This window comes from Bubalus kerabau, chromosome 15 (genome assembly GCF_029407905.1).
Source record: "Bubalus kerabau isolate K-KA32 ecotype Philippines breed swamp buffalo chromosome 15, PCC_UOA_SB_1v2, whole genome shotgun sequence".
In the NCBI taxonomy this organism is placed as follows: domain Eukaryota; kingdom Metazoa; phylum Chordata; class Mammalia; order Artiodactyla; family Bovidae; genus Bubalus; species Bubalus kerabau.
Genome location: NC_073638.1, coordinates 8,925,551 through 8,952,870, shown reverse-complemented (window position 1 = coordinate 8,952,870; position 27,320 = coordinate 8,925,551). Strand labels below are relative to the sequence as shown.

The 27,320-nt window shown below is 36.3% G+C and overlaps 1 protein-coding gene across 1 annotated transcript in view; it reads left to right on the top strand.

Annotated features, from left to right (window-relative positions):
• CNTN5 (contactin 5) overlaps positions 1-27,320 on the top strand; it is a 649,216-nt gene that overhangs the window by 467,439 nt on the left and 154,457 nt on the right. The window lies entirely within an intron of this gene.

The following is a 27,320-nucleotide window of genomic DNA, read 5'->3' as shown; positions in this document are numbered from 1 at the left end:
AGTTTAAAATGCTGCCACATGCTTATTAATACCAGTTTATCCTTCTCTAAACACTGAATGAAACACTGGAAAACCACAGCTCTGGTGAGCCCAAACATAAGAAAAACTGTTTGGATTGAATTTTATTTTAAAGGTAATGAGATACAGTGGGGAAAGTCCTAGACCCAAAGTCAGGAAATTTCTGGATCAAGTTCCAGCTCAATCCTTAATCAGCTATGTAACACAAATCCAGTCACTTGACCTGCCTGGTCATTGATCGCATAGGAAACTAAAGTAAGGCAGTTGGGCCACAGAATTTCTAAGACCCCCTCTCACTCTAGAATTTGATAAATTTATATTAGGAGGATAGTAAGAATGAACTTTATTGCATTTTTCAATGCAAACAAAATTAAACATTTTCCTCTAACTTATTCTTTCATTCTGATTTATTTTTAATTAATGAGAGAGACTGCATAAATAATTACCAACTGTATTATTCACATTTCATTAAATAAATTAATTTTAATTAGCAATGGTTATGTTATATACAAAATTTATTGATCTTGTTAAACTCATTTCCCTCAAATTTGTGATTTTCCTTTACCTTGAGTTGATCATTTCTTCAAGACTGTGAACAAATTTTATGCCATGAATGTCATAAAATAAAACCAGAAAAATATGACATTAAAATGTTACATTTGAAAACAACAAATACTCCAAAAAAATATACCTTCTAAGGATTTTCTGTAAACATTTATTTTGAGTGATCAGACACATAAAAGTATGTCTAAAATGAATTTTCACTTCATAGAAGCAGGTGCTTTCTTTATTTTAAAATATCAATCAATAAATGGTCTTGGTACAATTATGTGAATTCTTGTTTTTCTCTCTTAGATATCCACATTAGTTTCATGTCCATTTATTTGTATCAATAAATACCTTTAATCCTTTTCATAAGGTTGGCAATTAATAACACCTGCTCTATCTCTCTTTGTACATATATTGTTCTTGCCCTTGAGAAGTACAAAATTGACTCCCTGCTCCATGCAAACTCATATTGCTTTAAGCCATTATAAATTAGGCTCAGTTTGTAGACAGGGATAATAAACTATAGAATAGAAGAATACAGGAAGTTATTATATTGAGAAGAAAGAAAAATATTTAGCTTTAAGATCATCTAGGATTTATCGCTTTAGTATATTTAGAAAAAAATCATAGAATTTTTTTTAACTTTTTAAAGTATTTAGAAGCTTCAAAATGACAAGGTCTAAAAGAAATAGTTTATTCCCCTTCTCCAAATATCCTCAAAGACTGATTGGGTCCTGGCTGGCTTTAAGGACATACCTGAGAGAGAATCTGATTTTGTGACTTTGAAAAGTCAGAGGGAAAAAGAAAAGCATTCTTTTTCCATCCTGCCTTTCTCCTTGTGAAATAATACATCTGAGAAATAACATGTTTCAGAAGGAGGGATGAAAGAGTTATAAAGAAGCGAGATTTGGGAAGGCCTCTGAACGTGTGGAAACCTTCTGTTTGAGAAGTCAGTTGAAGACTCTGGGACAAGAGGGCAGGCCAGGGCTCAGAGGAAAGACAGGTGGGGTGGTCTGTAGCTTGCTTGTGTGTCAGAAGAGAGCCACTAAGGAGATCTTAAGGATCTAGGTTGGCCCACCAGAGTAGGAAGTCCAACAGAATTTGGGATTTAGGCAGGAAAAGAGTATGCCTTTGACTGGAGAAGTCTCTACATTAACTGCCCTGGGCTAACCCACCAGTGGGTGATTGAATGAAGATGAATCAGAAGAGAAAGGGGGAGACAGGTGTATTTTTAAGCACATTAACACTGCATAGTGTCAGATGAATCAACCAATCTTTGAAAAAACAAAAAGATACCAATTGTGTTGATTTTTTTCCATTTTGTAATGCCAAAATACAGCTTCATGAAGTTCTCTACTTTTCAACCAGTTACAGTGATGTCTTTTATACACAGCCACTGGTTTGCAGACAAAGCTCTATGTAAAATTTTATGTGTAGCTTTTGTAACATGTGTAGGCAAGGTATAATTATGTTGTAAATAAAATAGTGCATTTGAACTGTATTTCAAGAGAGTGAATAAATAAACATATCATCACATCAGGTTAAAAGAATAATAGCTATTGCTTTGAAATCTATAATGAAAATGCTTCTATTTCTCTTGCCTCTTTACTTTGGCCATGTTTTACAAACCCAGCAATTTGACTGATTTTTGGAGTGAATCCAGTACTGAATCCTTTGTTGAAAGGGTCCAAACTAAATCAATTAGTCTGTAAACATTTGATCCAATTCACCCAAATCACATTTTGGCAATGATAGGAGCTAACCAAAGGTAGCAAGTTAGTGAGGCTATTCTTAAGATTCACTTTAGATTCAATTTTACAAGCTAAGTGTTGTGGAGGATCCAAGCTAAAAGACATGACCCTTCTCCTCTAAAAGAACACAGTTTAAGGGGACAGACAGCTAGAAATCTTCTATCAGAGTGCTGTCACTGGGGAGCTCTACATACTGCTGGCAGGAGGACTTGGTACTAGAACTGGATCTGGACTGTTAAGATTTTGTCAAGAGGGTATGAGGAGAAACTGCATTTCAGACAGAGCGAGCAGGTGAAGCAAAGGCAAAGCAAAGAGCTCAGAGTACCTCTCAGGAACAGTGAGGAACCATAGCCCTGATGGCATAGTGAGGATGCAGAGTAGAGGATAAGGCAATATTTGTTGGATGCGTTTAAAGGTGAACAGCAGAGTCCTCATTGTTAAACACTGATTTTCGAGCCATGGAATCTGGATTGTATTTGGAATACAGCAGGGAGCCATGTGACTCAGATTTGTTCTTTAGAAAGATAATTCTGACAGCCTTGTGGAGCAGGGGTTGAGTAGCTTGCCGACTTTACATTCATTCCAGGCAGGTTAAGCAGAGGTTGGGGCTTGCCAGGTGCAGTGGTAAAAAATCTGCCTGCCAGTGTAGGAGACACAGGAGACACAGGTTTGATCCCTGGGTCGGGAAGATCCCCTGGAGAAGGAAATGGCAACCCACTCCAGTAATCTTGCCTGGGAAATCCCATGGACAGAGCCTGGTGGGCTATAGTCCATGGGGTCACAAAGAGTCTCACGTGGCTGAGTGCTCGAGTGCATGCGCGCGCACAGACACACACACACACACACACCCCAACACACAGAGGTTACAATGAGGCGTTGACCATTATAAGCAACTAACTGCCTCAAATAACCACTCAGTTATCAAATAAAGCATTTGCAACGGTGCTTTGACACAATTGTGTTTTGAAACAGTTGTCTATGTTGGTTAGAGGTTTTAGAGACTCTCTTAATAGTCTCAGGGTGTCTCAACAGCCCCTAAACATGGTCATTTGACTCCAAAGCCACAATCTTAATGGAGAACTGTGCTGGCACATTGTTCTTCAGAGACTTGAAATTCCTAATTATTGATTCAAGATGTAAGCTAGTTTTAATCTTTACAATGCATAAAGATCATTTGCACTGAATATCATGGAAGCCTATAATTTTGCTCTTTTGGGGACAGAAAAAAAGCCAAATATTTGTGATCAGGAAAGCTGGCCAAAGAATTGCTTTTTTCATTGTGAACTCTCCAAATGTGATAAACTGCAACAAAATGGGCAACCAAATCAAAGTGCACTATTTGAATGGTCCTTTGTATTTACTCGATGCTCTGATTATAACAATATACTCAGGAAAAAAGACTAGGGATGTTCAATCCCATTTTTTAAATGAGGAAACAGAAGCATAAGACTTTTCTAGGCCACATGAATACTAAATTGGGTTAACAATATTAAATACACTATGATCTTTAAAAGGCATTATGCTGATTCTCAACGTTTAGCCTTTCCACATTCATTGACCTTTTCATGTTCAGCCCTTGTCTATAAACTGTGGGAAATAAAAATAAAAGAAAGATTTTGTTCTGGTCTCTATTAAATGTTAAAATGACATAGAAAATAAAGTAACTCAAAAAATATGCCATAAGAAAGCAATTACTATTTCTTAAATTACAGTCAAATATTTTTGGAGACCATAAAGGAAATTAATGTGAATTTTTTAAATCATTGTGGAGAAAAGTGAAGAAAGGAATTAATTTAGCACCTACTATATGTTAAGCATTCAGCTTTATTTATATGTATATATATATAAACAATGAGTTAAACCAACCAAGCCTATATATGTATAGGCTTCCCAGGAGGCACAGTGGTAAAGAATCCACCTGCCAATTCAGGAGACCAAGAGATGTTTGGGCTTGATCACTGAATCAGGAAGATCCCCTGGAATAGGAAATGGCAACCCACTTCAGTATTCTTACCTGGAAAATTCCATGAACAGAAGACCCTGGTGGACTGTAGTCCATAGGGTCGCAAGAGTAGGACATGACTGAGCACTCATGCACACATTAATGCATTTTATGTGTAAAAGTGAAAGTCACTCAGTCGTGTCAGCCTCTTTGAGACCCCATGGACTATATAGTTCATGGACTTCTCTAGGCCAGAATACTAGAGTGGGTCGTGTTTTCCTTCTCCAGGGGATCTTCCCAACCCAGGAATTGAACCCAGGTCTCCAGCATTTCAGGCAGATTCTTTAGCAGCTGAGTCATCAGGGAAGCCCAAGAAAACTGCAGTGGATAGCCTATCCCTTCTCCAACGAATCTTCCCCACCCAGAAATCGAACCAGCGTCTCCTGCATTGCAGGAGGATTCTTTACCAGCTGAGCTTATGTGTACATACACACAGTAACTCATCAATTCCTCATAACAATTGTATAAATATTATTTGAGAAGAAGGTGCCTTTTGACCTTGACCTCAAAGGATGATTAGCATTAGGATAGGAAAAGAAGAAAGAGAAAGACAATCTTAGGTGGGAAAAGATATTGTATCTCAAGGTTACAAGGGATCCTGGGAATTACTGAGTTTGTCCTAGGTTGATATATGGATTCCTCATCACTATCATCAGTATTCACTGCAATCCCTTTAGTGATGAAGAACTCACTCCTCTGAAGTAGTCCATTCCATACCAACCAGATGATCTGAATGTCAGAAAATTGAAAAGTAGGAGTGATTATGATAATCTGTATGGCACACATAGGAATCATAAGGTAATATGCCTGCTTCATATCCCTGGTGTTTGTGGAGTGTTAGGTAGGTAAAGGGGGCCAGAATATAAACTCCTTGTTACCTCAGGATTTTTCACTAGCTGAAAGTCCTAGCCTATGCTGGTCTCCTTATTATGGTTACTTTTGTTCCTAGTTTATCTTCTTAGGAATTAACCCCTATTTCCTGAGGAGTAAAAGTCTCAAAATAGAAAACAGTAAGTACTCGACTGTCACCATTCTCTTTCCTGATGGATAAATATAAAAATGAATGAAATCACTGGATATGCTTCTAAGGTTTACTCACACACAAAGCACTTAGGACTGAGACAGCATCTGCTGCATCTGCTTCTTCAGCATGTTAGCAGGTGTAAGTCTTGAAGGCAATTCATAACTAATCAGAAAATGTATGAAAGGCAGAGGGTCCACAAAGTCACATGTTCTCTTTGACTCATTCAGCTCAATAGTAATATTCAAACTTCCAAGTAGTATGGCCTCCTAGACACTTAGCCCTACCCCTGCCTGCCTGGAAAAGGGCTTGTTCTCCCTCATCACTCAGTTTCTTGCCTCCTGGATCTTTGTCTTGCTCTGAATCCTGATAATTCACCAGGCTGTTGTACTGTGGTAGCTCAGATGGTAAAAAATCTGCCTGCAATGCAGGAGACCCTGGTTCGGTTCCTGGGTCAGGAAGATCCCCTGGAGAAGGGCCTGACAACCCACTCCAGTATTCTGGCCTGGAGAATCCCCATAGACAGAGGAGCCTGGTGGGCTACAGTCTATGCGGTATCAAAGAGTCAGACATGACTAAGAACGGCACACAAAACAGCTGTACTCTGTTGTGATCCTTGGACTGCTACACGTTTGCTTTGTAGCAGTTCCTCCCAGTCTTTCACCTAATTTAACAAAGAAATCACATTGTCATGTTAATAGGACAGAACAGAGTAATAACCAACCAAAGCTTGAGGCTAAAAAGAAGGGAGGTTACACTCAAAAGCCCTACAGTTTTCAGATCATTCCAGAAAGTGTACCACATCCACGCTCCCCTTTTGTCTGCATTAGAGAATATGCCTCCACCCACTCTCTTCTCAAAGTAGTGGTAATCCCTGTGGCAAAAAAAGAAGGCACAGGCTTCACTTTGTTCATTTAAATTTGGTCTACCAAAACATACCTTCTGGGTATGGTATTATGGTGACCAGACAGAGCTTTTTGTTCAGTTAAAGCCTCCATTTTTGATAGCAGCTTTACATAGTATTATGGATAATGCAAAAGTTACCAGTTTCTCTTCAGTGTGTTTTAGTGCAGAAATATAGGTTTGCCTTTTTCTGTTTGTTTTTTGAAAGAGAGAGAGGGAAAATAAAGCTTCTTGTAGAGAAAGGCAATTTTAGTGTTGGCCATGCTGAGAAAAATCAGATCAATAGTCTCTGATCACGGAGAGGATAAAAGCACCATACTTCCCAGAGATTGTCATCAGAGCCAACTGAAATGTTTCAGGTTATTGGCTTGGGAAAAGTAGGCAGTGAGAAATAAAAAACACTCCTTTACCTTTTATTAGAATTTGCTTTCGCAGATTGTAGCGAGGTGAAAGTCACTCAGTCGTGTTGGACTCTTTGCGACCGCATGGATACAGTCCATGGACTTCTCCAGGCCAGAACACTGGAGTGGGTAGTGTTTCCCTTCTCCAGGGGACCTTCTCAACCCGGGGATAAAACCCAGGTCTCCCGCGTTGCAGGTGGATTCTTTACCAGCTGAGCCACAAGGGAAGGCCGAGAATACTGGAGTGGGTAGACTATCCCTTCTCCAGCAGATATTTCCAACCTAGGGTTCCTAGATTGTAAACTCCAGATATTAAATATGCTTTAGCTGACTAACTCCTGAAATTAAGTGTTTACAATATGGAGTCTGGGACTCCATATTGTTCCCTTTGGAAGTTTGTTTCTTTCCAAAATTATTTTTCCATTTCATGCAAATATTAGCTCAGTCTAGATTTATAAAATGCTGCATTCCTCTTGTTTGTTTTTTTTTTTTTAACTCAATCAAAGAAAAATTTAATCCTGAATGAAGTGCCTCTGTCTTTGGCAATGTGATCATTGGTAGGCCCCAGTAAGTTTTTCAACTATTGTGATTGCAACCTTGACCCAAAGCCTGATTTGTTTCAGTTGTGTTTATTAAGCCAAATTCTTACCAAATTCTAAGTCATTTTCAATAGTGAATTACTTCCTTAGACTTATTAAATGTCTTTCTAACATGTGTAACAAATTTATAATATAAATCTTCATGCAAAATAACCCTCCAAATATTTTGAGTTTCAGTTCAGAATTTCCATTGCGTTCATTCATTATTACTCTAAATTTCTATTGGTTCTCCTGTAATTGTGCATGGAAGAATAATCAATGGATCTTGACTCTAGAACATCTTCCCTGTCCTAATCTGATGGAAATTTTTATTTATTTATTTTTTAATTATAAATTTATTTATTTTATGAGACACCAAAAATATTTATTAATTATATATGTACTAATCAGTTTAGAATGAATAAATGATTTAGTAAAGTATTGAATGTTCAAATCAAGTTACTGAAATGATTGCCTAAATTATCTTCAGAACCTAATACTCATCTTTTCTCAATGCTCTAATTTTACACATCATCAGTGTTTACTTTTATTTCTTAAAAAGCCACTATTTAAATCCTGATAATTTTCAAAAATAACTCTCTCCCCTTCCTGTTTTCTTGTATTCCTTTCCCATTCATTATTTGCATTCATCTATGGGCTGATTCAAATAAATTGGCTTAGGAAGGATAACTAATTGCGTCAACTGACTTGAGGATACCAGAGGCCATTGTCGTAGATGTTATGGAGTGTTGCTCAGATTCCCCTTTCAAGACTGCGGCACTCTTTCCCTAAGCCACAGAATGTGAGTCCCTCTCTGGGAATGGCCATCCAGTCAAAGAGAGTTTTCTGGCCCTAATTATGGCCCACCCCCAGCCCATAACCAAGGGTAGGAGTGATGAATGCATGTGCATGATGTGTGCTAAGTTGCTTCCTTTTTGTGACTCTATAGACTGTAACCTGCTAGACTCCATGGCCCATGGAATTCTCCAGGCAAGAATACTGGAAAAGGTTGCCATGCACTCCTCCAGGGAATCTTCCCAACCCAGGAATGGAACCCCCATTTCTTAAGTCTCTTGATTTGTCAGAGGGAGATTCTTCACCACTAGTGCCACCTGGGAAGTATGACGAATGCATCACTGAAACTCTCTCAGTCGTGTCCGACTCTTTGCATCCCCATGGACCATACAGCCCATGGAATTCTCCAGAATACAGGAGTGGGCAGCCTTTCCCTTCTTCGGGGAATCTTCCCAACCCAGGAACCCAGGTCTCCTGCATTGCAGGTGGATTCTTTACTAGCTGAGCACACAGGGAAGCCCAAGAATACTGTCTCCTGCCTTGCAGGCAGATTCTTTTCCAACTGAGCTGTCAAGGAAGCCCTGATGAATGCATAGGGATGCTTAAAAAGGCCAAGTCTCTTGCCTCAAAGGAGGACAAATCTGAAGGGTCTCTCAGCTACAGAGCTCTTGTGGAATAAGCTGAGGCCTTTATCATGACTGCTTCACAATTAAATGTCCCCTCTGCACAATTCTGCTTTCTTCATGTTCCCCATATGGCATTCCGCAATGGAGTCTCCATCTCAGAGTCTGCTTCTCTGAAACCCTGACCAGGGTTCGACCTAACACACTCAAAGCAAGCATGAGTAATAGTAAAAAGTAACAATGCTAATTTTCGTCCATTGAAGGCCTATTAAATAACTGACATCATGCTAAATTTGTCAAGTGTTATTTCTCTTACTTCCTACAAATATCCTATGATTTAGAGATTGGTTTTGTTTTTAGTTTGTGTTTGACAGAAACAAAGAAACAAATTCAGAAAGATAAATAGCTTTTCAAATTTAAGCAAGTGTTATATAGGAGAGATATTATTCAAACTAATTCTGAACTGTAATATCACACTGTCTCTCAAAATATTTGGTCAAACCTAGAGCATATATATAACTATTTGGGGAGATAAAATTTTAAATTTCTTTTTTTATCTCTGAATTCAATGTTAAATTATATCATCTTGTGCATAATGTAGATGAATATACTTCACCCATTTTATAATTTGTGGGTCAGTTATTCTCATTGCTGATAAGATTTTGACAAATTCATCTAAAGTCACTCACTCCTATAAAGTCTTTTATTATATTTACAATATACAAGTTCTTTTTTCTAATATTTGCTAATTTTACTATTATGAGTAATTTTCTGGCCCTTTGCCAAAAATTTGCTTCTGTTATATAATGTAAAGGCAATCCTACCAGCCAGACTCTTCAACATTTAATCAGTTCAGAATAAATTTGAAATGGCTTTATTATCTGATTAAGACCTAAGTTAAAATATATAAATAGAATTTTATATCATTAAGATGTAAAACGCCCTTCCTCTCTCATGTGTTTTATTTCATTTGATTCCCACAATATTGTGAGACCGATGAATTATAAATAGATGAAGAAACTGAGCCCCAGGAAGGAAGAGGGGTTAAGTCCCTCACTACAGAGGTTCTGAGAATCCAGGAACATGGAGGGCACAGCCCCTATTGCCATTTAAGCTTCTTTGAGCTGAAAGCTTCATTGCCATGGAATCTAAATCTGGCTTTATGAGCAAAGATATGAAGAGAACAAACTAGCTGTAATTCTTCACTGTAGCATTTTGAAAATTAAGGACAGGAAGAGATTGTGTTTTTTCTCCTCAATCTTACCTCTTTAACGGGTCAGCTCTGCCTATTTTTATCTTAGTTACTTGATCACTATTAAAACTTTAAAATCATATGTTCTGCAAGATCAAAGCACCACATTTGTTGTGAAAAAATTTTTCCACAAACTTTACTGAGAATGAGTTTAAAAACATCTTAAAATATCCTACCACACTTGCTTCTTCAGATGTTCTGTGGGTGTGTTTTCTCATTAATTAACGCTCACTTCTCTGGCTGCTGCAATTGTTTCATTTTATAGTTTGAACCCCTTTTTATCAACTTTTCATTTTAGTCTTTTGAAAATACTCTCAAAATGAGTATGAGATGCAGTATATCCCATTTTTTTACTGCTGAAGATCAGGCAAAGAGTATAGAACATAAATTCCACATTTGAGACACTTTAAATCATTTGTTATTACTAAGTTAGTTACAGAATGGTTAGTTTCATGTGAATTTTTGGCCACAAAAATCTGGCTTTCAAGTCATAGACTCTTTAGGGGTTGAGAGTCTTCCCCCTTTTTCACCCCCAGTGCTTCCGGTTCTTCTATTATAACTTTTCCATCCCTCTGCCAGAGCAAGTAACAAAATCTACTGTAAATGTTGCTTGATTCTTTCATTCTAGCCTTTACATTTCTGCAAGTTCAGAGGATGTTTATTTTCTGAACTCACACAGTATCTGTGCACATTCAAGACTAAATAAACATCTGTGAAGTTGATAAAGGAATCAGTGAAGGTAGGAATATATGAATCAAAAACTAGCCATTTAGACTAGACTGACTAGATTAAAAAAAAATTGACTATAACATCTATCTAGACAGAATTTTTCCACTTTTTTTAACCAAGAAAAATTTCTAACTTCTATTATAAATATAGGAAACGCCAGTGATCAATAGTTTTGTTTTGCTTCATATGAACATCTAAATATCTTTGATATTGTGCTGAAAGTAATTGTTTTCTCTGGAAATAATAATCACAGGAGTTCTTAATAAAAGAGAAATACATGTGGATTCTAGTTATCTTGTTGAAGCAATGCTGACATGTTTTATAGATTTTTTTGTTATTTTAAAAAGAATGTCTTATATAGATGTAGTATCCAGGGGATCTAATTTAACCCACAGAGTGATGAAATGCATAGTACAATAAGGCCCTCAATACTAGAATTGTTACCTTGTTGGAATAATATATAACAAAAGATTATTCTTTTCAGTTTCTGAAAAGCTTGATAAATAAAAGGCTGTCTTTATACCCTTAATACCACATAAGGTTTAGGATTTTTATAAGCAAACATGGTTCAATGTTTCATTTTGAAATACTATTGATATGTAAGTATTGTGTTTTCAACTGACTATTATTTCTCAAAGTAATTTTCAAAAAGATGGGTTTTTGAGAGGCCATTATTTTCAAGATGTCTTTGAAATTCTACCTTTATTTCACAATTTCTTTCTGCATCTGTTTTGTATTAAGTTCTAAAGAGTGCGTAAGTGTTATGATATGTTTAGCTTTCAGTTTTTCAAAATCCTGCAGTTTCTCTCATGGACTATTTTCATCATATTACAATATAAAACTGAATCTTAGGAGTCTAGAATTAATAACTCAATAGGTTACCTCTCAAAGATGTTTCTTCTCTTGAAAAAGGAGAAAGAGGAATTTTTAAAAATAACTATTGAACTGCTATAATATCATTCACTTTCTTTCTTCATCTGGTATGCATTATAAGAGGTCAACAGAGAATTTGGAAAGCATGACATCATTATCTTTAAGGAATAATTGATGGTTTTATAGAATATTTATCAGTGTATAATAGATGAATTCTGAATTTATCTCAGATCCACAAAGATGTACTGAACACCTATATGTTAGCTACCTGTCCAGGAACTGAGGACTCTGTAGCAGTTATGTGAATACAGTTGAGAGGACTGCCTTTGGGGAGCTTAAAGTCTTACAGAGGAACAAACATATAAACCAACATGTAGCAAGAGCACTGCAAGAAGTATGTTCAAGGAACTCAGTCCAAGTAACACGTCATCCAAACGGTGGAAGAAGGGAAGACTTCCTAACCAAATAACACGTAAGCCTATGCTTAAAGGAGAAAAAGAGTATTTCAGGCAAAACAAGGAGAGGACATAGAAAGGTGGAAGACAGTAAGGTAGAGACTAAGGACAAAGAAAATAGGAAAGACAAAAGCCTACCAAATTCCAGTACGGTGATCCCATAGTCATAGCAAACCTCATCTAATATATTATGATCAGATTATCTTTTAAAGAAAGTTTCTTATATTGTCTATAAAAGTTACATAGATGGCTAAGATCTTTGGCTTCAGTTATAGCATGTTACATATTCTTAGCCAATATAAAGATACTAGATATTTTCAAATTAAATCCAGGGATAAATTGTTGCTTAGCATAGATATATGTGCTTCACATAAATTTACATGTTGCTAGAAGCTCTCCGTGGAGTACATAAAAAAGAAATTGACTATTATAGTGTTAAGATTCAATATTAAGGGTCATTGAGATAAAATCCTGAGAGACATGAAATAGTTTTTGTCAGAAGTTTGCTTCTTATTCTAGAAGCATCTGCAAGAATACAATGTAGTTTAAAAAGGCTGGGGCCTTTCTTCTGCATTTTTTTCCTTTATTATATTATATATTTTTGAAAAAAAAGTAATTGTACTTATTTTGCTAACCATTGCCAGCACTTGGCATCATGCCTGGTAGATAAAATGTTTGCTAAATTATTTATTCTGTTCAGTTCAGTTCAGTCACTCAGTCGTGTCTGACTCTTTGTGACTCCATGGACTGCAGCACACCAGGCTTTCCTGTCCATGACCAACTCTCGGAGTCTACTCGAACTCATGTCCATGGAATTGGTGATGCCATACAACCATCTCATCCTCTGTCATCCCCTCCTCCTCCCGCCTGCAATCTTTCCCAGCATCAGGGTCTTTTCCAATGGGTCAGTTTTATTTATTACATAAATGAATACTATTCTATTCTTACATATAGTTATTTTCTCATTTAGTTTCTCATCTGCTAAATTACCACATGAAAAAAGAAATATATCAATATCAGGAAAAATTTTAATACATTTATTCACTTTACACTTAAAGGTTACTTGTAGTATATATAGGACAATATCAGGACAGGGAATATATAGTTGAGTAAAGCATGATATCTCCCTTCTAGAAGTCTTAATCTAGACAGAGTGTTAAACAACTATTGAATGGAATAAGTGCTATAGTATTGAGACGTTATGCTGTTGAAAGGGAGAAAAAAAAAAAAAACTTTGGAGGAGAAATTTGAATTGTTAACCAAGTATGCCATTGGGAGAAAAACTTGTTCTTAAGAATTAATGTTCAGTTGATTTCAACTAAGTTTGCTACTAAAGGATAATTTATTAGCACAAGGTAAGGTAGTAAACTTTCAGATAATTTTTAACTAATCCTGCCTTGATTTTAAATCAATGCATTTTTGATTATACACATTACATGTCTATACAACCAAAAAAATTAACCATTTTGAAGAAAAATTAGCTAAAATAATTTGAAATGCATTAATGGTGAGGATAGAGCACTGTACTAAAGAGTTCAAGGATTTCATATCAAGAAGCCTAACCAAAACTATAAGATATTACAGTTTATCCTTTTTAATTCCTGATAACCCCACAAATAAATATAGCATGCTGACAAAATTTGTTTTAAAATGCTTATTAAATATAGTGGTATCATTTCCTAAAAGTATCTCTGAAGCCTGCACTATAATTGCCATTATCCATCACTTGAGGAATAGTAAGGAAACCTGGAAGTGATATGCTTTGCTCACTATTCCTATCGCATCAACAATGATTCTTAACAGGCTACTGCAATGTCTCTGGTGTTTATTTTTTTTTATTTTATTTTATTTTTAAACTTTACATAATTGTATTAGTTTCGCCAAAAGGCAGAAGAAATTAAGGATAATTTTTTCTTAGCTAAGTTTATTTTGGGGTTGTGCTCACATTGCTGTTTCCAATCATGCTTAATCTTATATCAAAATTCTGACTGAAATAATCCATTAGACTGTTTTATTTTTATATTTTTGATATTAAGATATAAATATCTTAGGATAAAATTTCACAGTTTAAATATCAATTAATACCCCTTGCACATCCCCTATATTCCTATTAATAACCATAGGAAAAGTATTAAGTAGTAGTAATTCTGAATATATACAGGTTACCATTAAACAATCAGTTTATACACATTTATAAAATATAAATTATGCAATCTATACAAATTAGTTTTTGCTGCAAAACAAATCACCCCAAAACTTAGTGGTTTCAAAGCCATTTATTTTGCTCATGATTCTATGGATTGGCAATTTAGGCTGAACTCAGCTGGAGGTCATCTGCTGGTCTTGGAAAGACTTATGCATCTGTCTTCAACTGCCAGCCAACTTCAAGGTACTAATGTGAGGAATCAGCTGACTGTCAGCTGGAACTACTACGGCAAATGGGTTGTGTGTTTCTCATCATCCATCAAGCTAGCCCAGACTTATTCACATGGAAATCTCAGGGTTCCAAGACACAAGAGCAAAAGCATCATGGTCTAGGCTCAGAGTTTGCTCAATATCATTTCTGTCACTTTCTATTGGTGAAAACAAGTCATACAGCCGTATCACACTCTAAGGATGGGGAAACTTCCTGTGGGGAGGAACTGCAAAGCATTGAGGCCATTTTTGCCATCTACCTCCATCTGTTCTCCAGCTACAATTTTTTACATTTCTCTAACTTACGGCCCTCATGCAGGACCCACAAAAATCTCATTCAGTTATTCTGATTTGTTTCAGTTAACTTTTGCTACAAAACAAACTCCACAGAATTTTTGATCCAATTCTATGGGTCAATAATTTGAGCTGGACGTGTTTGTTTTTTTTTCTGTTGGTTTTAGTTGGGCTCCTTGATGCATCTGCAGTCAGCTATCAGGTCAGCTAGAAGTTGTTTGGGGAGGCAAAAGCCAGGATGGTTGTGTCTGCTCTAAGTGGTCTCTCATCCTACTTCAGGCTCATGAGGCTGTGCTCCGTGGTTGTCACAGGGCTTCAAAATAGCAATCTCCAATGCACACACGCATTGCAATCATCTGTCTGTTCTGTCTTTGCTAATGTCTCATTGACCAATGCAATTCACCTCATGAGGCACAGTGAATGAGTGTAGGAGGGGGCTCCCCAAGGGTATGAATTCAGGAAGGTATGAAAAATGCTGGGTCCATTACTGCACCAATCTACCACATAGGCTAAACAGTGTCAAATGATCCTAAACCTTAGTTATGGTATTTTTAAGGCTAAACTAAGTTAGATTTACATGCCGTGTTAAGTAGGGGGAAAAGATCATCTGGGAAAATAATCATTTGCACAACACTAAAACTCATACTGTGCTCTCACCTGCAACACAGACTATGTCAACTCCTGACTAAATTAACCTGTCACTACTTTAATTGATCCCTTTTGTTGAATTCAGTCAGTTAAAGTGCTTGATCTGGTTATTTTTCCATTTTATATGATTTGTGTTCTCTTTTTTTTAATGTTGGGAAAATTTAATCACTTTAATTTTTAGTAGAAATTTGGCAGCAGTTATAAAGAAAAAAATTAACAGAGACATATTTTGAACTAAAATTAATGAATTAATTTCAGAAAATAGCATATCCCAAAGACAATTATATGATATTTGCTACTTCATCTATCTTAACATCATCCATGTTAAATGTCTCTTTCAAATATTGGTTCTACTGATTTCTGTACTTTAGTTTATATTTGATAGGACCAAAAACAGATATATTTATTTATGAACTGCTGGAAAGACATGTGGATATATCTAAGCAAACATGAAATATACTGAATATTCCATATCCAAAATGAAAGTATAGGTTCTTTTAGCCAGCATATACTAGTTGTTTTTCATTAATGAATGGTGGTATCATTATTTGTATTACCTTTGATTTTGCTGCAGGTTAAACTGTTGGAGAGAATGGACATATTTATGAAACTGTTCACAATCTAGAATTAAATTAAGAGTTTGACCAAAGCTATGGAAATAGTAGACTGATCTAAAAAAAAAGTAGAGGTGGAAAACCTAGTCCAAATTCATGTCTTTAGCTTCCGTATTCAATAATTCTATTTCCTGTGAAACTTATTTATATTTATTACTGTGCTTATAGCTGAAGCTTTAGGTGTAATAAAGGAATAAAGACTGTAGGATGTGAATGTTTTCTTCAAGTAAACATTAGACTTGAGGATTCAAAAGATGTTAAACTCTGTTTGCTCAGTTGTGTCCAACTCTTTGTGAACCCCTGGACTGTAGCCCACCAGGCTCTTCAGTGCATGGGATTTTCCAGGCAAGAATACTGAGTGGGTTGCCATTTCCTCCTCCAGGGGATCTTCCCAACCCAGAAATTTTAGGAGTTTCTAAAAATCATTTGAAGATAAAAACAAAGGTGACTAAGCTATATTGATTAAGACATGCAAACTTGACGATTTTAATGAGTATAAGGCATGTCTGTTGAAGCTCTTGAACTCAAAGGTAAAGTTTTCACTTGTGAACAGCATGGTAGAAAATGAATTTTCCATGAGGTCAACTTTTAGTTCTTAACACCAAAGGATACCATCAAAGTCTTTCAGGAAACCTTCCAAAATATTCTTACCTAGTCTTGATTATAATGTCATTGTATGTAGTCAAAAAGACCTGAAAAAACAACTCAAGTGTGTGGCTTAATATACCAAAAGATAATTCAAATACAGATTTTACATGGCCTGTATAGAAATCCTATGTGCATCCAATAAATTTAAAGAAATATAATTGAGTATTTCTACATCATTGATAAATAATAAAATGTTCTTGACTAGGTCGAAAATAAGTCTTATCAACTTGTACATCCTGATGACATCAAGCTTTAGTTAAATGTGAAGATCTTAGAAAGCTCTTATATAAGGTAAACTTCTACACATCTAGAAGTTCATTGAATTCTTATCTGTAATCTTCAGCTTTACATTTACTCTGTAAAGTAAATGTAAAGGTAACCCACCAGTAGTTCTTAATATTAAAAGGAGTACATGTTTTTGAGCTTCTGAATGCAGTTGTCTGCATTTACTCAGTTGTGCTGGATTTAGCAGGCATGGAGAAGAGATAATAGCAAAAGAACATTGCAGCTACCCAAAGATTAACTAAAATATGACCTTTGCAAAGAGACTTTAAAAGAATACATGAAGAACAATATATCACATGATGACTAATAGAGAGCAGCTATAGATTGCTAACATACGCCTACAATTCTAGATCAGTCTGACATTCAGCAAAAGGAAATATAAAGACTCTTTGTTAACAGATGCCTTGAGAAGACCATAAGTCAGAGAGGCAGACTCATAAAAAGACTAAGTTCTAAATGACCATCTGTAGTAATAAACAGAAATGCAATCTTCACTTGTGTAGGAAGAGCTGTTTATCAGGCATGGCTCATTTTTAGCTGCATAAGCTGATTAGTTTATAATATCTGTCATTGATGATAAATACTTGGTTTGGTGCTTTGCCACAGTAACCATATCTTTCAGTTGTAAATCAAAGTCAGATTTTCATTTTTTCTCCATAATGAAAGTAGTTTTTTTTTGCATTTATATTTATATAAATAATACCAGCTTATTATTGATCATTCAAACATAATAAAGCTAGAAAGAAAAGAATAAAAATCCTTTGGACTTGTACTACCTTAAGATAATGACAATTAATTTTTGAATTAATCATGTGTTCATCTCTTCAAGCATACACAGACACACATGTTACACAAAATGAGATTATATCATGCCTGCTGCTGTGAATAGGATGATTTTCCCTTGCTTTTATCCTCCTATGAAAGTGTTTATCACACTTGGTTAATCTTTTTAATATTCTGTATCTGTCTTTCTAGATTTTCCTCTGTCCTACTGTAATCCTAAGTAGATTCAAACATGTGGAGGGATATTTTTGTGATTATTTTTAATGAATTAAAGCACTTTATGTATTTTTGTATCTCATTATCTTAATCTTCCCATATCACATGATCTATCTCTAATTCATTCTTTTCAATGGGTACATAACAAGCATATGACTATGCCTTAATTTGTCTAGCCATTGCCCTGTTAATATTAACTTTGCTTCCTGTTTTGAGAGATTAACAAACAATACTACAGAAAACATCTCTGAATAGCTGCATTCTTGAGTATTAATAATTTTCTTTCTTTGGGATAAATTTCCAGGAATAGATTACAGGGATAAAAGAATAAAGTCATTTTTAATTTAAATAGATGCTGCCAGAATTTTTTTCAGAAATTCTATAATTGCAAAGTACACTACTGAGTGAATTTTCATATGGTAAAAGATTACTAGATATGGTCTTCTTCAAACTGAAGAGGTTAGAGCAGATGACTCGATGTTCCTAATTTTAAAGTTTTATTATTTTTAAAGGAATAAAACCAACCAACAACAACAATAACAACAACAAAAAAACAACTCTTCAGATATGCTATGAAATCAGTTTTAAAGTCTTAGTGAACACTAAACATTTTTTTTTTGTCAGGATGGGGCATTGTTAAGTAGCTTCCAATCATATTTTATCTGTTAAATACTGCATACTTGCTTGATTTATGGAAGATATTTCAGTCTCAAGTTGTCCTTAGAATTGAAAAATTCTAAATTCAGAAGGGGTTCCAAACTAGAAAAATAATCTAAACTCACAAATCTTTTCTATTGCAAGAATATTTGCATATACAATATCCCAATAAATGATAAAAAGTTTCTCTAAAGCTAAATAAAGATTTTCTCTAAAAGCAATAATTATCTTATAGAATGAAGCAATATCCTTTTTCTGGGTAAGATACAGTAACCCTTAATTTGTGTAAACAGCACATATATACAAAATATTCCATATATAATGAACAATTCAAACTCTATCAATATGAACTCTTAGGACAAAATACATGTGCATATATAATCACTGGTGTTGCAGTCAATTCAAAGATGTCCAGCATCAAAATAATTTTGTAATTCTTCCTTGAAATATCAGAAGCAGTATTATATAGTTAAAGAAAAGTGAGAGGAAGTAATAGACTGTGGCCTCTGACAATTTTTCAATCTCCATGTAAACTTATTTTTTTTTAATTTTATTTTATTTTTAATCTGTACATAATTGTATTAGTTTTGCCAAATATCAAAATGAATCTGCCACAGGTATATACTAAATAATTGGTGAATTCTCTTTCATAAAATTGCAAAGCCTTGTTATTAAAAATGAGCTTTCTGTGTCAAAGTGTCTCGATCACTTTCAAAATGTCAGTTGAATTTGACTGAAAGTCCTTGACCTTGAACTTTTCATAGTTGGCTTTTGATTGACACATTTATTCAATTTGACCTTTCCTTTTAACTAAACTATTCCTCTTCTGATTGAATCTTCATTGGAAGATTAATGTTGTAACTCACAATCTAAGCAACAGTTTGAATAGTCTTTTCTGACATTGATGTGTTTGAGTTCCCTAAATTCTTAGTATTTTTGAAGTTGATGAGAATCTTCATGACTGTGAATGACAGTGCTTAAATGGAGGATGTGACCCAAATTTCCTTTTTTTGCAGTGGGGTACTGTTTCACACAGAAATGCATTCCTAAGCATTAAGAACTATCAAGTTAGACTTGGCCAAATAATACTCAGTATTTGGTCATAAAGCACATAGTTGATATGATACAGCTACTTATTGAAAATTATGCTTGCTAAAATATTTACTAATATTGCAAATAAAATGAGACTACTTAAAACAAACTTAAATTTTGAGGAGAAACTTGAAACAGGTATTTAACTGGAAAATTCACCTTTAGAAATTCTTATATAAAATTAATTTTTCCATGTAGAATATCATGTCTTTGTAAAAATATTTGGTATAATCTGGATCTCCAGCTCCTCTGGGGTTCTTCTATGTTCTGCCTGAGAAATGAGCAATCCTCTCTTTTCAGTTCTTCTCCCAGTAGTCAGATCTTATCATATATAACACAAAGAAATCTGTTAATATTCTCAGTTTTCTTCATGAAAATCTCCCTAGGCAGATTCAAAGTTTGTCCACCGTGTATAATAGGTGGTTTGCATTATCTTATGCGACAGTGTTGGCAAACTTTCCAGCACTATGAAGGGCCACTTTTTCTCCAGTCTCCAGGAAGTTTCCTCACTGTTCCTCGAGCCCTTCTCAATGGTCTCCCTGAGACCCTTCCTTCTCAGTAGCATAGCCTTCCAAGGCTCTGCACTGCAACCCAAGCCAATGTCACATGTTTAGACATCAGTTACAGTGGCACCCTACCTCCAAGTACCCAGTTATTTTATGGTTACTTACTGCTGTACCACAAGCCACCCCTCAACCTAGTGTTGTAAAATGACAACTATTTGGCTATGCTTACAATTTTGTGGGTCTTTAAATCAGACAGATAACACTGAGGGTGTTTTGAACCTATTCTGCAATGGCTGGGCCTTCAGCCAGTTTAGCCAAATAGCTGGAGATAGATCAGAGCCTCAGTCCTAGAAGGAGATGGATCCCACAGTTTTTTCTGTGCTTCTGCCAGGGCTAGAAAGTCACAGATAGTTTATTTACCCACAAATCTGGTGTCTGGGCTAACATGGTTTTAAAACAGGGCATATCTGGACTTTTCTCTTTCTGCATGGCATGTCTCCACATAAATAGTTTGATCTTTTTTTATGACAACCTCAGGATAGTCCAACTTTTTAAAAGGCCTCTGGCTTCCCTCAGAACAAATGTTTCAGGAGGTTTAGGAAGACATTTCACTTCTTCTTATGATCTAGTCACAAATTTTCAATACATCATTTCTGTCATATTTTGTTAGTCAAAAAGTTACCAAGGCCAGTCCAGATTTAAGAGACAGGGAATTAGACTTCACCTCTTAATAGAATCAGTTAAAAAATACAAATGGACATCCTCAATCTACCACAGAAAAGAGGCCAAATCCTAAGCCTAATAGATACTTTGAGCCATAGTGCCGGGGTCCAGCCCCGGCTGATCCAGGGTATTCGAAGTGGGGACGGCGTTGGTGACCTATTTAATTATTTATTCATCAAAGATATAAGGAGTAATAGAATGAGGATAGCTCAGTAGGAAAATTCAGTGGAGAAAAGAGGCTGAGTAGCTTGGTTTATGCGGGAGACCAATAAAACTTCAAGACAAGAAGTTTGCACCACTTACGTAGGCCACAGACGTCCTTCCGTTCTCCCAAAGGAGAGGAGACACTGAGGCTTCCCCGGTCGGATCTTAGAAGCCCAGGCATAATTAGTAAGCATGGTGGGTTCCGCGCTCCAGATGGAGACTCAGCCAGAGTGAAAGAGAGACATGGGGAGACCAGTCTTTCGAGGAACTGATCCCAATTCTTTATTTTCCATGGTCTACTTTTATACACTGAGATGTTATGCAAAAGTCATGCGGGGTCAGCAGTCCTGACTTTTATCAAAGTCAGGTGCTTCATACAAATGTATACAGAGGTCTTAGGGGTGTTACATCATCTTCTGGCCAGGGGGGCCTGCTGACAATTTATGACCCTCTCCTTGTGACAGTGGTCAGTCAACCAGAACACTTTTTTCTCCAAGGGTGATTATTCTTAAAACAGACGCCACCCAAATAAAGTTACATTCCTATAGGGTGAGGGTGTAGTGGGTTTTAGTTTAGGAAAGAATTTACTTAGCCTAAGGTCTAACTTGATTAATATCAAAGGTTAATACTTATTTCTTCTATATATTTATTAATGTGTGTAAAGGCAACAAACATTGGCTCAACAAATGAAAAACCCTTCACCAATACAATTTCTAATCAGCCCATTATACTTATACTAATAGTTTTCTAACTTTTCTAAGGATCCTGTTTTTAGAAGGTTTAAAGCATCTCGTGTCTCTCATGGTTGGGAGGCTGTGAGCAATCACATGTGGCCGGACGAGCCTGTCAGGCAGGCTAGAGAACCTTCAGAGGAGTTTGTAAGTTGAAACACTCCTGTCACGCCCCGGAATTATTATTAACTGGAGCTCTAAGTTAACTCCTTCTCCGAAAGAGGTGGTGGGGGACAGTCCCCCGTAAAGTCAGAAGTGTAGGGGAGAGCGCAAAGTAGTAAAGTAGGCAGGCTCTGGTTATGGGGGTAGATGCTCGAGGATTTCCAGGGGGACTCCTGAGGCTCAATCCCACCTTTCTTATGTCAAGCCTCCTTCCTCATGACCTTTGCCATGGGCGGAGTGCCTCACGCCGGCCCCCAACACCATAGTATATGCAAGTAGTGGCCCCATAAAGCACAGCAGCCAATGTAGTATGAAACAGATTATGAAATATTCACTATAATATAGTGTCATTTTTAGCCATAATAACATGGAGTATGTTTCACAGTTGGCTCTTGGAACAAATTTTAAATAATTCATAGTGCATTTTTCAGTCACTTTGATGGATGGGGAAAGGATAAATAATGGGAAAGAATAATACTAGAAGGGCAGAAGTTAAGAGAATCTGAAGATATTAAATTTAACTCATATGAAGCAGTAAAGCTCCATTCCAATTATTAGGAGGTATTATACTTTAGAGAGATTTGGGATCAAAAGACAGGGGTAAAACTGATGTCATAGAAGGAAAACTAGGGCAATTACAAATGAGTTATTTACCAATGGCAAGGGCAGGACAGAAAGATAAACTGTAGAACAGAGCAGGTGGTCTCTTCTCATTTAGCCTTCTGCACTCAGTATTAGCCTTCCTCCTTCCCTCACGATGGGCTTCTCTGGTAGCTCAGATGATAAAGAATCTGCCTGCAATGCTGGAGACCCGGGTTCAAACCCTGGGTTGGGAAGATTCCTTGGAGAAGGGATCCTGGATCCACTCCAGCATTCTTGCCTGTAGAATTCCACGGACAGAGGATCCTGTGGGCTACAGTCCATGGGGTCACAAAGAGTCGGACATGACTGAGCACCTCATACTTTCACACTTCCCGCATGATGCCAGAGACCCAGGGTGATAAATTGCTGGGATCTAAGAGTCCTAAGTAAAATAGAGGCACACGAATAAACTGACCTCATTCCAGACCCATTTGTAAAGTTCTGTGCAAAAATCAATGAAACACAGAATGGTCTATCACATTCCTAACACTTTGAGACCTTTTGACAATTTCAGATCAATAATAATATTCTGCCTGCCTATGCTCTGTGATTTCAGGAAAGAAATAGAAATCTTCCAAAGGAGTGTCTGAGCACTGTTCCCATAGCCAGAATGGGACTAGACTTGTGCATAGACACTGACTATTCTTCAATGTAAAAATCAGTAGCAAACTAAAACACAATTCATCCTGGAAGCCTTTATATGATGGTATAACAAAATAGTGTTAACTTCAAAGATAAATATGACAGTAGTAGAAAGGGAACAGGCACATTGAAATATTAGTAAAATATTGCTCCCTGTAAATTATGCAATTAGGTTAGGAAGACAAACTTGGTTAATTCTTCTTCAATTAAAATTGTATCATTAAAAATTACACATGGCTAAAAGAAAACATGTCATTTGTAGGTCACACACAGAAAATTCTCTCAATGCTGGATTAAAAGTCCCAGAAAGGTTGAATGACAGCGTGAGCAAATGAGGCTAATGGGTCATATGTTATCAGAAAGTGACCCTGGCTTTTCAGAAGAAGTTGCACCATTTCATGTCTGGATATGACTGATAAAGAACAACCATAACAGCATGAGCTCTCAAAATCATTCTAGGGTTTGAGAATTAATTTCTAATAATAGTTTTGTGGTTGTTACCATGTAATGAACTAATTTTATTTTGGTACTTTTGCCAAACTCTGCTTCAGTTAGTACAAGTGAATCAAATTACCTGCAAGTTTAAGTGGAACAGGGACTGGTTCCATAGGCACAATAGTAGAATGGAAACAACACTCAACTGAGAGTCAGTGCCCAAGGATCTACTCCAGCCTCCACATTTAACCCTTGAACAAATCATTCTTCAGCCCCATCTTTTCAAACACTATAGGGCTTAGTTGAACCATATGATTTCTTATTTTTATTTACACATTAAAATCAATTATCCCCGAAATAGTGTTTTTGTCCGATTATCTATTTTAACACATCATACTGCATTATAGCTAGTTGCCTGCCTCATAAATTGCATTGTCAGTTTCTCAAAGTCATAATTTATCTTTTATCTTATGGAATGTGCATATCAGATATGACAGATTTTGTCTCGTGTACCAACTCCCGTCAATGAAGCACTGTGTTGAGTCCATCAGTTGGGTCCAAGCTCAGCTATATTTTCTATGAGCAAAGGACAAGGGCATAACATCAAAGGTGCCAAGTATTTTCAATGTCCTGTTTAGACAAAAATAGTCTAACAAATGATCGATACATGAATGAATTAACAAATGTATAACTGTACATAATGTTATGAGCTCTCATAAAATAAAATGTGTAGCTATTGTAAAATGTTATAATTCTAGAACTTTCCTCATGGTCATGTCAGGTGGCTCATTGGTAAAGAATCCCAGTTGCTAATACAGAAGATGCAAGTGATGAGAGCTTGATCCCCGGGTTGGGAAGATCCCCTTGAGGAGGAAATGGCAACCCACTCCACTCCAGTAGGCTTGCCTGAAAAACCCCATGGACTGAAGGACCTGGTGGGGTCCACAGTCCATGGGGTCACAAAGGATCAGACATGACTAAGTTGACTGAGCACAGATGCATGTATGCCATTATTAACTATTTACAAAGTGCAAGCTAATTCAAGAGGGAACAAAATTCTTTCTGACTAGTCGTATCATCTTGATGTAACATCAGTGAGAGGTAATTTAAAAGTGAAAGATAGAAAGCTTATTCCATTCTTTAATAATTGTGTAAATCACTCTTCTAAGGAAAAACATGTATTGCCTGCCATAATTGTTAATATCTTTCTACCTACCAGTGTTGCTTCATTGAGCCAACACATGGACCAGGTGTTATTCAGATTACAAAATATTATTCCTGAAGTGATTGCATGAGAAACTTGACCTGTCATACTAGTAAAGGTTTTCTCATAACATTAATGATGTGAATTTAAGTACCATTCTTGCCTAGAATTCTCTTAAATAAAACTGGTATGCCATGGCACTTAAAAACTGAACTTCAAAGTGAGGATGAGAGCCCCTCTATGGTCTCTTCCAGCTCTAGGACTGTAAAGTTTACACGGGGATCCCATCTCCATCTTCAAAGCATGAAATGATGTCTTCTGGTTTCTCACCAATATGCCAGATTGAAGTTGACACAAGTGTTTAATTGAGCTTTGTGCCAACACTGGAGAGGCAGGAAAAAAGTGAAAAGAATATTTAGATGGAATAATGTATGATATGCTAATGTCTGGATAGGCTTACAACAAATATAAAGTCGATCACTGTGGTGTGTTTTTTTTTTAACACAAGCCTTAAGAAGATGGATGTAATCTAACTGTTCTTATTCACTAATTGTAAAATTCATTGAAAAAAAGATACCAAGTTAGTAAAGAATAAAAGAGAAGGAACAGAAATCAAGGTAGGAAGGTGCTTTTTTTTAATTTACAAAAAATGCATTTTTCCCTTGATATTTATTCCAAAGAGTATCATTGACTAGAATGTGCATACATGTTCTAGGAGATCAGTGTGGAATTGAGTGTTCAGAAGGACCAACTCCCTAGGTGTGCAATGTGTGTGGTCACCCAGGGCCCCACACTGAGAAAGACCTTTGACCAGGAGGAAATGGCAACCCACTCCACTCCAGTAGGCTTGCCTGAAAAACCCCATGGACTGAAAGACCTGGTGGGGTCCACAGTCCATGGGGTCACAAAGGATCAGACATGACTAAGTTGGTGCTTGGTGTAAAGACTGTCAGCATTTTGAAATTATGGATAATTTTTTGACAAAGATTCATATTTTCAATTTACACTAAGACCCACAAATGATATAGCCAGTCCTCATAGTCAGTCAAGCCTTTCTGAAAGAGATAAGACTTGAACAAGGCTTTAACTAATGAGACAGAATTTGGAGACTTTGGCAGGTTACTGGGGATACACTTCAGGAAAATGCAGAGAATACATTTTCCACTAGAGTGAGAGACAAGATAGGTCGTGTCAAGCCTCAAATGCTGAGTAAGAAGTTGGGCTAACTTGTAGACAATAAGTGAAGGTAGCCAGGGAACATGTTTGAGATGATAAATAAAATCAGTTTTTAAAAAGGATTAACCTAGCAATGGCATGTCATATGAGGGAAGGTGGGACAAAGAGAAGACATAAAGAGCCGGTTTGAAATCTACTATAAACCTAAGGGTCAATGCTCATGGAAGGAGAAAATATTTCTCTCTGGAACTAGTCTGAGTACTGTGCTATCAGATAACACATCGCTCCTTTACGTCGCTTCCAAGCCTAGATGTAAGGGAAGCTACTCCACATTCTCTACTTGCAATTTTTTCCATCAGAGGTGTATTAAAGCAAGCATTCCTTAAGGGCAGAATATATATCTGTATACCCAAAGCTTGGCATAGGACACAGAATTAAATATCTGTTGAATAAAGTAGCAATAATTGCATAAACATTAAAAGAAGTATGAGTCAAAAATTCTCAGTAATCATGTAAGACAAAGTTTGCAACAAATAGGATGGAGTTGAGAGTAAATCAAGAAAGCATATGACTGATAAATTGTATATGATATATTTCATGTCTCATTTAGTTTAGAAGCACTAGATAAATATAGAAATGACACTATGCACTTAGATCCTTTATTAGTCCATTGAAGTTACAATAACAGAACATCATAGTCTGGGTGGCTTATACACAACAGAAATTTATTTCTAATAGTTTTGGAGACTGAGAAATTCAAGATCAAGACACTGGCAGATTTGGTGTTTGGTGAGGGCCAGATTGACAAATGGCCATCTTTTTACTGTGTCCTTACACAGCAGAAAAATTGAGAGCAGTCTCTGAGATCTCTTTTATAAAGGCACTAATACCATTTATGAGGGCTTCACCCATGCTCATACTCTAATTAGCTCCAAAACATTCAACCTTCAAATACTATCACATTGGGGATTAGGTTTAAGCATACAAATTTGAGAAGGACACAAAGGGAGTCCTTTTGCCTTGGTCATTTATGTTAATCTTAGATAAAGGAATACCCTTTTCCCTCACCACTAGGGGAAAGAAAGTCAATGTACATATGACCAGATAAGAGACATCTTTCAAGAATCAAGATACAAATATGCTATCTAAGTCTGGCATCCACTGTCAAGTTAAAGATCACACCCCTTAGTCCTATATGCCTCTTGGGAAAAGGGGTAACACTAATGTGATATACATGACATTTTCTCATCCACTAAGTATTCTTAATATAATCAATACTGTCATCTATTAGAT